Source organism: Tenrec ecaudatus, chromosome 5, assembly GCF_050624435.1.
Source record: "Tenrec ecaudatus isolate mTenEca1 chromosome 5, mTenEca1.hap1, whole genome shotgun sequence".
NCBI lineage: Eukaryota > Metazoa > Chordata > Mammalia > Afrosoricida > Tenrecidae > Tenrec > Tenrec ecaudatus.
In genome coordinates this window covers 131,369,652-131,384,070 of record NC_134534.1, presented here as the reverse complement: position 1 = coordinate 131,384,070, position 14,419 = coordinate 131,369,652, and the positions used below count along the sequence as shown (strand labels likewise).

General features: G+C 41.8%; 1 protein-coding gene and 1 pseudogene across 2 annotated transcripts in view; both read right to left on the bottom strand.

The window, feature by feature from the left end:
- LOC142448520 (serpin B6 pseudogene) overlaps nucleotides 1–3,247 on the bottom strand; it is a 62,777-nt pseudogene extending 59,530 nt beyond the window's left edge.
- MDFIC2 (MyoD family inhibitor domain containing 2) overlaps nucleotides 1–14,419 on the bottom strand; it is a 170,964-nt gene that overhangs the window by 137,334 nt on the left and 19,211 nt on the right. The gene's annotated exons all lie outside the window — the stretch shown is intronic.

Here is a 14,419-nt window from a genome sequence, read left to right as displayed (position 1 = left end):
AGAACTCAAGATGTGAAGTGTAATTTAAACTCAATGTTTCTTTTATCTTTCCAAACTTCAGCTTACTATGTTCTTTAGTAAGAGGCTACAGCAAACACTAAATATGGCATTTTCTTACTATTTATTTTTGCTTCTAGATCCTACCAGAAAATAGGATGGATCTGTGTTCAGTAGTAGAATTCCTGCTTCCTCTGTGGGAGATCTGGATTCCATTCCTGCCCAATAAACCTCACTTACCAGTGAGGCCTTCACTTAACCATCATACTAAACAGACCTCAGGGAAGGATTCAGACTAAGACAAACTAGGGAGAAGGGTCTTGTGATCAATTTCCAAAAATCAGCCAATGAAAACCCTGCAGATCAAAAAGATATTATCTGTAACCCCTTCTGAGGATGGCACAATACTGAGCAGCATTTCATTCTAGTGTGCATTGTGTTTCCATGACTCAGGAATCTTATTGGTGACAGCTCATAACAAATTTAGTTAACCAAATTCCAAGACCATTCAGCCTTATTTCTAGAACCTATTACTTTCTAATAACTTATCAATGGTTTACATACTTTTCCACATATGATCATTTAAAACAATTATGCAAAACTTCTGGAAAATCATGGATGTGTAGGCAGATGCTCTCTGTACACCTCTGCATGCGTCAAAACAAGTGGAAAAGAAGCAAAATCCTGGATTTTGGCACAAGCTCACAGGAAGAAGAGATGAGCAGGCCAGATACCACTGGGAAAATTGAAGGGAGACCATAGAAAGAGGGGGCAACAGGGGGAGTGGGGAAACCAGGAACCTTATGCTAGGTTTGTTTCTACAGATTCACCTAACTTGGGGGAGATGTAGAGGTGGGGAGGCGAGGGCTAAGGGGAAACAGATTCAAGGAGTTTAAGAGGGAAGAAAATGTTTTGAAACTGATTTGGATAGCAAATATGCAATACGTCTTGTTATGATTGAACTCTGGAATGGTATGATGTCTGGATTAGCTCCTAATAAAATGGTTTTGAAAAATTAATTAAAATTAAAAATACACACACATATAATGAAATATATATGTATATATACTTATATACTTAAAAGAGGACAGTTCTCAGCAGACCACTTACCCAATGAATGGCCCCTCACCCCAATGCAAAACTCTCCAGTCTGTTGGACTAGGAAAGAGATGTAGACAACTCTCCTGCTCCGAAGATCTGCAGGGTAGGCATGGAAATACCCAGGACTTAATCTACTCCCACAAATGGTAGTAGCACCCCTTCCCTGCACAATCCTCGGAAGGCGAGCTGACAAGATGGCACAAGAGAAGTTAGCAGAAGTGGAGCTGAGAAGCATCTGTGTGTTGGGTTTTCTTATTTGTATGTTCCTGTTTTTATTTTGTTCTGTTAATCATGAGCCTCTTCTCAGAATTCACTACTAATATATGACCCAGCCACCCTTGGACCTTTAACAATCTTAACTACTGGACAGGGAACATTATCCACTCTGTCACCTGACAAACAAACATAAGCAAGCATAAACAAACAAATACTATTTCAAAAACAGCAATTGATCCCAGTACACATGAGAAAGTAAGATAAACTGTCACAAGAAAGGAAACAGAGGATTATCCTGAGGAACAAAAGGATTTTGAACTCTCCATGAGAAAGTCCAGAAGAATTTTGCTCAGTTGATTTTAATGGGTAGAGGAAAACTCAAAGAATTTATTATTAGAGCAATGGGACAAAAATATGTAAATTTAGAAATAATTCAACAACTTCAAATAGAAGTCCAGAAGATAAACATGACATTAGAACTACATAAAAAGTTGAAAGAGCTAAGCATAATTGAAATCATAGAAGCCAATTAATGAAGTTGAAGCAACATTTCACGAGACCAAGCTGTAGGAAGAGCAATGTAGTAAAAGGGCACAAAATGAGGAAAAACTGATAATTTTGTGGGCCACTATCAAAGAGAATAACTTACATTTGATAAACTTGGCACAATAGGAAGATGGGAAAACCCACCAAGAAAATGATCCGAAAAATTCTAGAAGAAAATTACTCAAATATCATAACCAACGAGAAAATAATCATTCACAGAGCTAAAAGAATCCCTAATATAATTGACTCCAAGAGCAAATCATGGCAACATATTAGAACCAAAATTTCCAACATCAAAGAAAAGGAGAGATGTCCAAGGGAGAAATAGGACATTTTTAGGCTTGTAAACATTAAAATAATTTGTAAAAAGAAGACCAACCTTACTAAAAACCCTAAAAGGAGTTTTTTAGAGAGAGAATGAACAACAATGGCAGGCACCAACCTGAGAACAACATACAAGACACTAACCGCAACAAACCAATCCACACAGGCAGGATATGAAGTGAAATAAGACTACAAGATTGAAAATAGGGGGAGCTAAGGAAGATGGCCCACCAGGGGACTCGCATACTCTGAGAGCTCTTTCGAAAAAGGCAGGTTTGGTGTCCAAGTAGCTGAGTGGTAGGAGTCTGGTGAGTGAAATATCCCCCCGGGACAGCACCCCACACCCACCCCACGCATTCGTCCTGAGCCGGGGCCTCGGTAATCCAGGCCCAGAATCGTGGGACATCTCAGGTCAGTGGCTGCCTCCATCACGGCCGCAACAGGCTATCGCCCCACTTCATGCCCAGACCCGGACCCCCTACACCAGCTGCCCAGTCGCGGGACCCCACTAGGAGAGAAGCTTCCCTTTCCCACGTTCCCCTCTCCCCACATGGCAGCGATCTGCCCTTGGGCCCGCGTCCCTCCCTCCATTCATCTAAGGCCCGGAAAACTGACCTGCAGGCCATTGGGGGCTGCCTGGCGATCCCCACAGACGACCATCCACCCCATTGCTGCCTGGTTCCCGCTCCACTCCAGGCCCCGGAAACAGAAGCGGAGCCACATAGGTACTTCCTGTCGGCGTAGGTACTTCCTGTTGGCGCTAGCCTGCAGCTGGAGCCCATCCAGCTTCTGTCCCTGACCCTGCTTTTCCGCCGGAGCCACACAGGCTGGCTGGCAGGACCGCGGAGCCCTGTAGCCGTGGCCGGCCGGGGGCCTACAGGAGTGGGCGCTCCTGCCCACTGGGAGCGCGAGGGACAGGGCTTTGCTCTCTTGCTGGAGTGGCTTTGCCCTCCCTGGTGTGCTGCGGGGATTCCAGCTCCGAGCGCTGAGCCTGCCGTGTCATGTTCCTCGCAGGGTGGGGGCAGGCGCCATCGCCGCTGTTTTCCACCAGAGCCTCCGCCATCCAAACCTGCTTGGACCACGTAGCTGCTGAGGAGCCTGCCCTACTCACAGGTCCTGCAGCTCAAACAATAAATGGCCCCCTTGCTAGGGAGCCTAGGACATGGCTTTGCAGTCCCCGCCTGAGCCGTCTGTGTACTTCGGCTGGCTCTCACAACCGCAGTGTCCTGAGAGGTCCCATCACCAGCTTCTAAGCCTGCCTCTGCCCTTCCCGCTGGCATAGGAGGCGGGCGCTGCGGCCTGTTCCTCCCTCAGCACCCCTTGTGGCCTCAGCCTTTTCCAGACGATGCAGGAGTCCCGCTCCTGGGGTGCTTCTACACCTGTGAAGCACTGCCCCAAAGCTCAACTCTACAGGCCTGTAGGGATCTGGGAGGGCTTGCTGACCTGAAGAGCATTATCCCCCCATATAGCCCGGCTCTGGAGCCCACATCAGCACCATGCCCCATGGCAATGAGCCTCGCCCACCTCCGCCTTCTATTAGGTATCACTAAAACTTGGGGAAAATTTAAATGTATGTATGTATGTATACACACACACACACACACATATACATCTTTTATCTCACACTGGTTTTTCTCTTTTACTTTCTGTGTTGTCTTTGCTCTCTTCTTTCTTCCTCCTTTTTCATTATTGCTAGTACTTCTGCCCCTTTTCTATAGGTTTTCCTTCTATCTCTTTTTCCCTTCCACTTCCACTATTATCACTCCTTTTCTCTCTGCTTTTATAGCTTCTCCTTCCTCTCTCCATTTTTTTCCTCCAAAATTTTTGTTTAAAATTATTATTTTTTTAATGTTTAACCTTTTGAATCCTTCTTTTTATTACTAAACCAAAAAAAGGACTGCCAATGGTACCCTGACAAACCAGGTCAAAGCAGCCTGGGGGCACTCACAGGCTCCAGCCCCCACATCAGTCACTGAAATATCTCACCACTGCGGGTCATGAAGCCTTTGGGGAACTCTGCCTACAGAGCAGTCTGACCCATCCTTATAGTAGGTCATAGGCAGTCTCCTGAAAGAATACTTAATAGTAACATAGACAAGGTTCTCCTGACCTCCCAGAAACATGGGGCCTATGAAATGATCGAGGAAAAATCAACAAACCACATCAATCCCAACAAAAAAAAACCAGAGAGACAAAACATAGTAGCAAAGCTAACATCTCTCATAGAAAAAACAGATACAGATCTGCCACAGAAGGGAATCTTCAGAAGTCTGCTCGCGGTAATACTGGAGCTGAGGGAAGCAACCCAGAATAAGGAGGCAAAGATAGAGGAGATGAGGTCCACAATAGAAGGGGTGAAGTCCACCCACCAAAGGGAACTACAGGAGCTAACAGAGAAGGTAGCAGAAGCCACACACAAGGTCACAGAATTATGATTAGGCTTGAGGAGGGAGAGAACCGTATCGGTGATCTTGAGGACACTCAAACAGACATGAGCAAGCAAGAAAGACAGATAGGAAAATTAAAGAAACAGAAGATAGCCTGAGATCAATGACAGATGCTATGATGAGGAATAATATTTCAATAATCAGTGTACCGGAGCACAACACAACACACAAGTCGATAGTCAAGATAGCAAAGGAAGTTCTGGAAGAAAACTTTCCCACCCTAACAAGGGAGAACCAGGCACTCATACAGGAAGCAGAAAGAATGCCAGCAAGACTAAATCCTAAGAAGGGCACACCAAGATATATTAGTAAAATTATCCAATTTAGAGGAAAAAGAGAAAATTTTATGAGCAGCAAGAGAAAGGAAGACAGTCACATACAAAGGAGCACAGGTAAGAATATGCTCAGACCTATCAGCAGATACGCATGAAGAGGAGGAGAGAATGGAGCAACATCTTCCAAAAGCCAAAAGAAAAAAGTCTCCCCCAGAATCCTGTACCCTGTCAAGTTATCCATTAAGATAGATCATGATATAAGTGTCTTAAAAGACAAGGAAAGACTCAACGAATATGCTGCAGGACACCTGACCCTGCAGAAGATACTGGCTGACTCACTATGGCCAGAGGATCAACCTCCATCAAGAACAAACAGGAGACCACCATATAGTGCATCTTCATCTAGAAGGCAACATGCCAGCAACAATAACAGGACAACATGGTCTCAGATGGAAAAGAAGACAAGATAGAAACTCTCCACTCAAACACAGTACACTGATATAAAGTGAGTTATGTAAAGACCCAAAACACAAAACAGGGTATGACAACTATGAATCCAAAGATAGTGATAATAAATCTGAATTCCAATGGACTCAATTCGTACATTAAAAGAAAAAGGCTTGAGGACTAGCTAAGAAAACATAATCCATAAATCTGTTGCCTGCAAGAGACACCTCTTAAGCACACAGACAAGAATTTTCTAAGAGTAAAGGGTTGGCAAAAAGTTTACCAATCAAACTGTAACTCCAAAAAGGCAGGAGTGGCCATCTTAATCTCCGACAAAATGGACCTCAAGATCCAAACCATAAAAAGAGACAAAGAGGGTCACTACATAATGCTCAACAGTTCAGTAAACCAAGAAGCACTTAACATATTGAATATTTATGCTCCTAAGAATGGTGCGGCGAATTTCATCAAAATATTGAAAAGATGATAAAAGAAATCACAGACTCAGCAATCATAGTAAGTGACTTTAACACTCTGCTATCAGAGGAAGACAGATCACTGGGAAAGAAGCTCAGAAAAGAGACCATAGAGATAAACCATGAAATTAGGCAACAGGACCTAATAGACATTTATAGAGCTTTCCATCCAAATGCAAATGACTTCACATTCTTCTCAAGTCTACATGGATCATTTTCAAGAATAGACCGCATGCTGGGACACAAGTCCAGCCTGAGTAAATTCAAACACATAGATATTATCCCGACCTCTTTCTCAGATCACCGTGCCATAAATCTGGAGATTAACAAGAGAATGCCCAGAAAAGCAAGGGCAACCAACTATAGGATGAACAACGAACTCCTGTGACATGAATGGGTACAGGCCCAGATTAGAGAGGATATTAGGAAGTTTTATAGAAACTAACAAGAATGAGAATACAACGTATCAAAACTTATGGGACACTGCCAAAGTAATTATCAGAGTTAGCTGATATCATTAACTGCTTATATGAAAAAAGAAGAGACACATATGAGAGATACGTTAACATAAAACCTTCAATAAGTAGAAGAGTCAGCAGAACAACCCCTCTCATAGCAAAAGAAAAGAAAAAATAAAAATCAGGGAAGAATTAAACCAGTGGGAAGACTGGAGAACAATTCAAAAGATAAATGCAGCTAAAAGCTGGTTCTATGAAAGAATTAAAAAAATTGACAGTCCTCTGGCAAAGCTTACCTAGGATAGAAAGGAGAAAACATCAATAGCCAGGATGAGGCATGAAACAGGGGCAATAACAACAGACCCCAATGAGATTAAAAGGATAATCATAAAGTACTATGAAGGTCTGTATTCTAATGAATTCAGAAACATGAAAGACATGGATAAATATTTGCAAAAAGTCTCTCCCATAGAGAATGAAGAAATAGAGAGGGTCATCAAAAACCTACCAACAAAAAAAGCCCAAGGCCAGTTGACTTCACAGCAGAATTCTACCAAGTATTCAGGGAAGAGTTGACACGGATCCTCCACAAAGTATTCCATAACATAGAAGAGGATGGCAAACTCCCAAACTCATTTTATGAATCCAGCAATACTTTGATACCCAAAGAGGACAAAAACCCCACAGATATATAGAATTATAGACCAATATCTCTAATGAACATAGATACAAAGATCCTTAACAAAATATTGGCGAATAGAATACAAAAGTATATAAAACATATTATCCACCACGACCAGGTAGGATTCATCCCAGGGATGCAGAGATGGTGTAACATCCAAACATCCATCTATATTGTGCACCACATTGAGAAGAAAAAGGATAAAAACCATATGATAATATCCATGGATGCAGAAAAAGCATTTGACAACATCCAGCACCCATTCCTAATCAAAATACTCATGAAGATAGGACTGGAAGGTAAGTTCCTCAAGCTGATACAAGCTATCTGTGAAAGACCAATGGCCAACATCATAGTCAATGGAGAAAAGACAAAAACAATCCCACTGAAAAAGGGTACACGACAAGGATGCCCCCTGCCTCCACTTCTATTCAATATCGTTTTGGAGGTTCTGGCTAACAATATAAGATAGCAGAAGGACATCAAAGGGATCCAAAGGGAGAGGAGGAGGTGAAACGATCGCTATTTGCAGACGACATGATCCTGTACATTAAAAACCCCAAAAGCTCCACAGCTGGAGTAGTTACAGCGATAGAGGAATATGGAAGAGTGGCAGGATACAAGATCAATAAACAGAAGTCGGTAGGTTTTCTATACACATCGGACAGGACCATGGAAGAGGGGATTAAGAAGGAAGTACCCTTCACAGTAGCTAAAAACAAACTGAAATACCTAGGAATATATTTAACAAAAAATACTAAAGACCTATACAAGGAAATCTATAAGACCCTACTAAAGGAAACCAAAAGCAACCTCCACAAATGGAAGAACATCCCCTGCTCATGGACTGGAAGGCTTAACATAGTAAAGATGACAATCCTACCTAAAGCATTTTACAAGTTCAATGCTATACCAATTCAAATACCATTAACCTTCTTCAAAGAATTGGAAACACTGACCACCAATTTCATGTGGAGAGGGAAGAAACCCAGAATTAGCAAAGAACTCCTCAGGCAGAGAACTCCTCAAGAGTTGGAGGACTTGCCTTACCCGATTTTAATGCCTATTACACAGCTATAGTGGTCAAAATAGTGTGGTACTGGCACAAGGACAGACACTCAGACCAGTGGAGAAGAATAGAAAGCCCAAGAATAAAACCATCAGTATATAGACAACTGATCTTTGACAAGGGTGCCAAAACCATCAAGTGGAAGCAGATGCCCTTTTAAACAAGTGGTGCTGGAAACAACGGATATCCACATGTGGAAAGATAAAACAAGACGTTTACCTCACCTCGTGCACAAGAATAAACTCAAGGTGGATCATAGACCTAAAAGTTAAACCCCAAACCATCAGGACCATCAAGGAGGGAATTGTGACTAACCTCAGAGCAATGGCCCAGGGAACTCAAAGGCTCACTGCAATAGGAAAAGGTACACACATGAGAACTGTAAATCAACAAATGGGATTTAATAAGGATAAAGCACCTGTGCACCTCGAAAGACTTCACCAAGAAGGTGACAAGACAACTCACAGATTGGGAGAGGATTTTTAATAATGACACATCGGACAAAGGGCTCATTACTAAAATCTACAACACCATCATGACCTGCAAAAAGAGGAAAAGAGTTAACCCCCAAGGAAGTGGGCAATAGAACGGAAAAGAACTTTCACTAGGGAGGAGACCCATATGGCCAATAAGCATATGAGAACGTGTTCCAGTTCATTAGCCATAAGAGAAATGCAAATCAAAACAACCATGAGATACCATCTAACACCCCTGGGACTAGCCCAAAGCAGCAGATGAGAGAGCAACACATGTTGGAAGGGCTTTGGTGGGGTAGGAACCCTCCTCCACTGCTGGTGGTCGTGCAGATTTGTACAGCCACTGTCGAAAGCAATCTGGTGATACTTAAAGAAAATGGAAATTGATCTACCTTATGACCCAGTCATCCCTCTACTGGGCATATACCCTGTGGAAGCAACAAATAAACCATGACCAGTCATCTGCGCTCCAATGTTTATTGTGGCACAATTGACAATGACAAAGACTTGGAAACAGTCTAAATTTCTATTGATAGATGAGGGGATTAGTAAACTCTGGCACATACACACAATGGAGTACTATGCAGCACTGAAAAGCATGGACGAGCACATGAAACACGTTATTTCGTGGGAAGAGCTAGAAGGAATCATGTTAAGTGAGGCAAGCCAAACTCAAAAGGATAGGTTTAACATGAGTCCCCTGAGGGAAGTACAATCAGCATGCCAGGAATAGAAGAATAAACACCTATCTCACAATAAACGGGTGGAAGCATAGATAGTTGGAGGGAGGGCAGGCCACACCTAGGAAGGTACATGAGAGTCCAACATAAAGAAGGAGAAGGGGCAGGTGGAAGGAGAAGTGGGGTAGGGAGAAACTGAGTTGATGGCACGGGGGGCACAGGGCACTAACCCACCCAGGGGGAGAGTATTGGTTGTGTCCCCACAGAACTGGTACAAGCATATGGGCCCCACCGTGACATGCCAAACCAGGAGGGCAGCGTAACACGTGGAGGAATCCACAAACAGATTGGACCATACGGCAGCCCTAACCAGAATTAGCCCGACCCCAACCATTGAAGGGAGTACCACAGAAAATGAAACTAGATCATCTGGTCTGGGAAAGCAACTGACCTAGTGCACAACACCCAGAAGGAAGCTGAATCAAAGGAAGGAGGAAGAATGGAGCGGAGCACACCTGGGCCCACCAAGCTCAGAGGGCGATAGGCCAGCTCAGAGAGCCCAAAGTACAGAGAGTACCATATAGCCGGCCCCATGGTGAGATGCAACATACTACACTTACCCATGGCCCTACATGGGCCAGTACCGGAGACACAATGTCAGATGTGTGACTGAGCTGCCTCCACCACACTGAGGCAAAACACTGGGGGCATGCAAAGGCGCGCGGTGGGGGAAGCAGAGAAAGGTGGTCCTAAGGGAGTATAAAGGATTCACTTTGGGGTCAGGTCGTGGCACCCTGTCAGACTCATCTGGAAAACACTCCTAAAGGTCAACAAACAGACCTTGAACTACTAACAGGCTTTTCTTTCTTTCTTTTCTCTCTTTTTTTCCTGTTGTTTTTTTTACTTTCTTTTTTCTCTTCTTTTAAATTTTGTATATCAGTGGCCTTTTTGTTTGTTAGTTTGTCGGTGTTGCTGCAGTTGTCGCCATGTTCTTATGTGCCACTTTGGTGCTGTCAAAGACATCCCCGATTTTATACACATATTACTATATCTGCAGGTCTTCCTAGATAAGATAGGCTGGGCAAACAATGTGAGAAGAAAATAACGGGATCAACGGTCCCGGAGGGACATGAAAAATGTGGGAGGTAGGGGAAGGGAGGAAGTTTAGGCCAACCCATGGACATGGGAGCAATGAGTGGTTCAAAACCAGTGCTAGGGAGCATATGGGAGGACTGGTAGGGAGTGGCCAAGGGCAAGGTAACTGAGAGGAATTACTGAAACCAGAATGAAGGCTGAACATGGTAGTGGGACAGGAGGAAATTGTAAGAAAATAGAGGAAAGGAGTAAGGCATTCATAGAAGCCTAAATACAGACATGTACATATGTAAATATATTTATGATTATGGGGGGAATAGGCCTATGTGCATATATTTATAGGTTTAGTAGTAGGGTAGCAGGTGGATATTGGGCCTCCTCGTGCACATTTCCTAAATAGAAGAGCACCTTGCTCAGCTACACGGTCATTCCATGATGCCCACCTTCCCCAAATGATCGCTGAAGACAGATGTGTGCATAAGCAAACGTGGTGAAGAAAGCTGATGGTGCCCGACTATCAAAAGATATAGTGTCTGGGGTTTTAAAGGCTTGAAGGTAAACAAGTGGCCATCTAGCTCGGAAGCAACAAAGCCCACAGAGAAGAAGCACACAAGCCTAAGTGAACAAGAGGTGTTGAAGGGATCAGGCAGCAGACATCAAAGAACAAAAACCATCATTGTGTGATCACCTTTCCCACATAAACGCTGAAGACAAATGTGTGCATAAATAAGTGTGGTGAAGAAGGCTGATGGTGCCCGGCTATCGAGAGATATAGCATCTGGGGGTCTTAAAGGCTTGAAAGTAAACAAGTGGCCATCTAACCCAGAAGCAACAAAGCCCACATGGAAGCAGCACACCAACATATATGATCATGAAGGGCCGAGGGGTCCAGGATTCAAGCACCAAAGGCGGGGGGGAAATCATCGTGAATGAGGGGAGCGCATGATGGGGACCAAATGCCCATCTGTCGACAACTGGACATCCCTTGCAGAGGGGTAGTGGGGAGGAGATGAGTCACTCAGGGTTCAGTGTAGGAACAATGAAACTCACAACCTTCCTTAGTTTTTAAATGCTTCCTTCCCCCAATTATCATGATCCCAATTCTACCTTGCAAACCTGGTTAGACCAGAGGATGCACAGTAGTACATATGGGAACTGGAAACACAGGGACTCTAGGACAGGTGATCCCCTCAGAATCAGCGGTGAAAGTCAAGATACCCGGAGGGAAGGGGGGCTAGAAAAGGGGAACCGATCACAAGGATCTACGTATAATCTCCTCTCTGAGGGATGAGCAACAGAGAGGTGGGTGAAGGGAGATGCCAGAAAGTATAAGATAAGATAAAATAATAATTTATAAATTATTAAGAGCTCATGAGGGAGGAGAGAGTGGGAGGGAGGGGAGGAAGGAAAATGAGGAGCTGATGCCAGGAACCCAAGCGGAAGGTGAACTTTGAGAATGATGAGGGCCATCAATGTATAAGTGTGCTTTACACAATTGATGTATGTATGGATTGTGATAAGAGTTGTATGAGCCCAAATAAAATGATTTAAAAAAAATAAATAAAAGATCAGTTATCCAAAAGAAAAAAAGATTAAAAATAGGGAATCATAATAAAGATAATGATAAAGTAAAGGAAATAGAGCAGTTGAATGGAGAGGAAGTTGAGTATTGTTCAAGAAAGAATAAACTGCCTTACATTTGGAAAGAAAATAATTAAAAAAAACAAGGTAACCACAAAGAAAGTGGTAAAACCTCATCAAAATAAAAAAGAGGAAAACCATAAAATCTCAGTAAAGATTAAAATCAAAATAATAAAAAACATGGGAAAATTAATAAGAAAACATACACATTGAAGGAACACAGTACAGGAAATTACAATTAAGATGCACATTGGTACAGATAAGAAGTGGAAACACAGGGAATCCAGGACAGATGATCCCTTCAGGACCAGTGGTGAGAGTGGCAGTACCTGGAGGGTGGAAGGAACATGGAATAGAAAGGGGGAACCAATTACAAGAATCTCCATACAACCTCCTTCCTGGGGGATGGACAACAGAAAAGTGGGGGAAGGGACACATTGGACAGTGTAAGATATGACAAAATAATAATTTATGAATTATGAAGGGCTCATGAGGTAGGGGAGTGGTGATGGAGAGGGAAAATGAAGATATTAAGGGCTCAAGTAGAAAGCGAATGTTTTGAGAATGATGATGGCAACAAATGTACATATGTGCTTGACACAGTGGATGGATGTATGGATTGTGATAAGAGTTGTACAAGCCCCCAATAAAATGATTTAAAAATACTCAGCAAAATGATAACAATAAATTGAACCTATAAGTAACAACACCAAATGTATATGGATTATGCTCTCCAATCAAGAGAAAGAAGCTAGCAGAATGGAAAAGGAAACAGGATCTTTTAAGATATTGCTTAAAAGAAATACACCGTTGACACAAAGACAAAAACAGATTGAAAATCGAACATAGAAAATATATATCGTATATACTCATGTATAAGCTGAGCTTTTCAGCACATTTTTAATGCAGTTTTTGTGGTAAAATTAGGTGCCTCGGCTGATATTTGGGTCGGCTTATATGCGAGTACGTAGATGTATCAATCTAATGTATCAATCTAAAAAAGCAGAATATTAATTTGTGATAAAATAAATGTTAACATAAAGCCATCATGAAAGACAAAAATGACATTATATTATGACTAAAGCTATAACTAAACAAGATATCACCATAATAAAGATGTATGCATCCAATGAAAACCCTTAAAATAAAAAAATAAACTCTTAAAATATATTAAACAAACTCTTGTAGAGTTGAAGAGACAAATAGGAAATCCTAGAAAACAGAAAATCCTAGAAAATAGTAAAAGGCTAAATTATACCACTCTCTAGGAAGGACAGATCACCTGGAAAGAAAATCAACATAGACACCAAAGAACTAAGCAATGCATGTAATCACCTTGGTTGCTTAGGTCTTTTAAATATGTACAGAATATTCCACCCAGCAACACAGTGTACATGATTTTCCACTGCCCATGGAACACATTCCATGGTAGATGCTGAAAGCTCACAAGATATTACAAATTATTTCCTCAGACCACAATGTTATAAAATTAGATATTAATAGTAACAGCCAACAAACAAAACTCCAATAAAGGTAAATCAAACAACACGTTACTTTAAGACAAATGGGCAATGAAGAAATAAGGAATGTAATCTTAAAATTCACCTAATCAAATGATAATAGAAGTATAACACACCAAAGCCTTTGGGACACAGCCAAAGCAGTACTCACAAGGCAACTTGTAGCAATAAACACACATCAAAAAATCAGAAAGACTCAGTATCACCACCATAACCCAATATCTACAGTAGCTAGAAGAAGACCAGGAAAAACAAACTCTTGGACACCAGAAATAAAGAAATAACAATGATTAGGGCAAAATAAATGAATCAGAACACAGAAAAATGATAGGAAAAAGAGTAACAAGACAAGAAGTTGGTTGTTTGAAAGGATTAGCAAAATTTATAAGCCATTGGCAAATTTAATAAAGGAAAAGAAGGCGTAAATATCATCAAAAAGAAATGAAATGGGCAACAGCACAGCAACACCAACTGCCATTAAAAGGATAACTATATAATATAATGAAAGATTATACTCCAGCAAATTTGAAAACCTAGAAGAAATAGATACATGTCTAGAAATGCACTATCTACCTAAATAAACTCAGACTGGTGTATAAATCTTTACAAGATTCATAAAACAATAATAAAATGATCTAGCAATTAAAAATTCCCAACAACTAAATGTTCATGAATTCTACAAGCCTTAAGGGAAGAGTTTACACCAATTCTACACTAACTATTCCATAACATGATATATAGAAGAACTACACACTGCGAAATTAACTTTATGAAGCAAGTATAACCCTGAAAGCCAAACCAGGTACAGACAATACCAAAATGGAAAATTACATGCTCTGATGGTGTAGAGGTTATGCATTAGGTTGTGATTGGCAAGGTTGACATTTCCAAACCACCAGCAGCTCCATAGGAACAAGACTGGACTTTCTACTCCTGTAAACAGTTACAGTTTCAGAAACTCACAGGGGT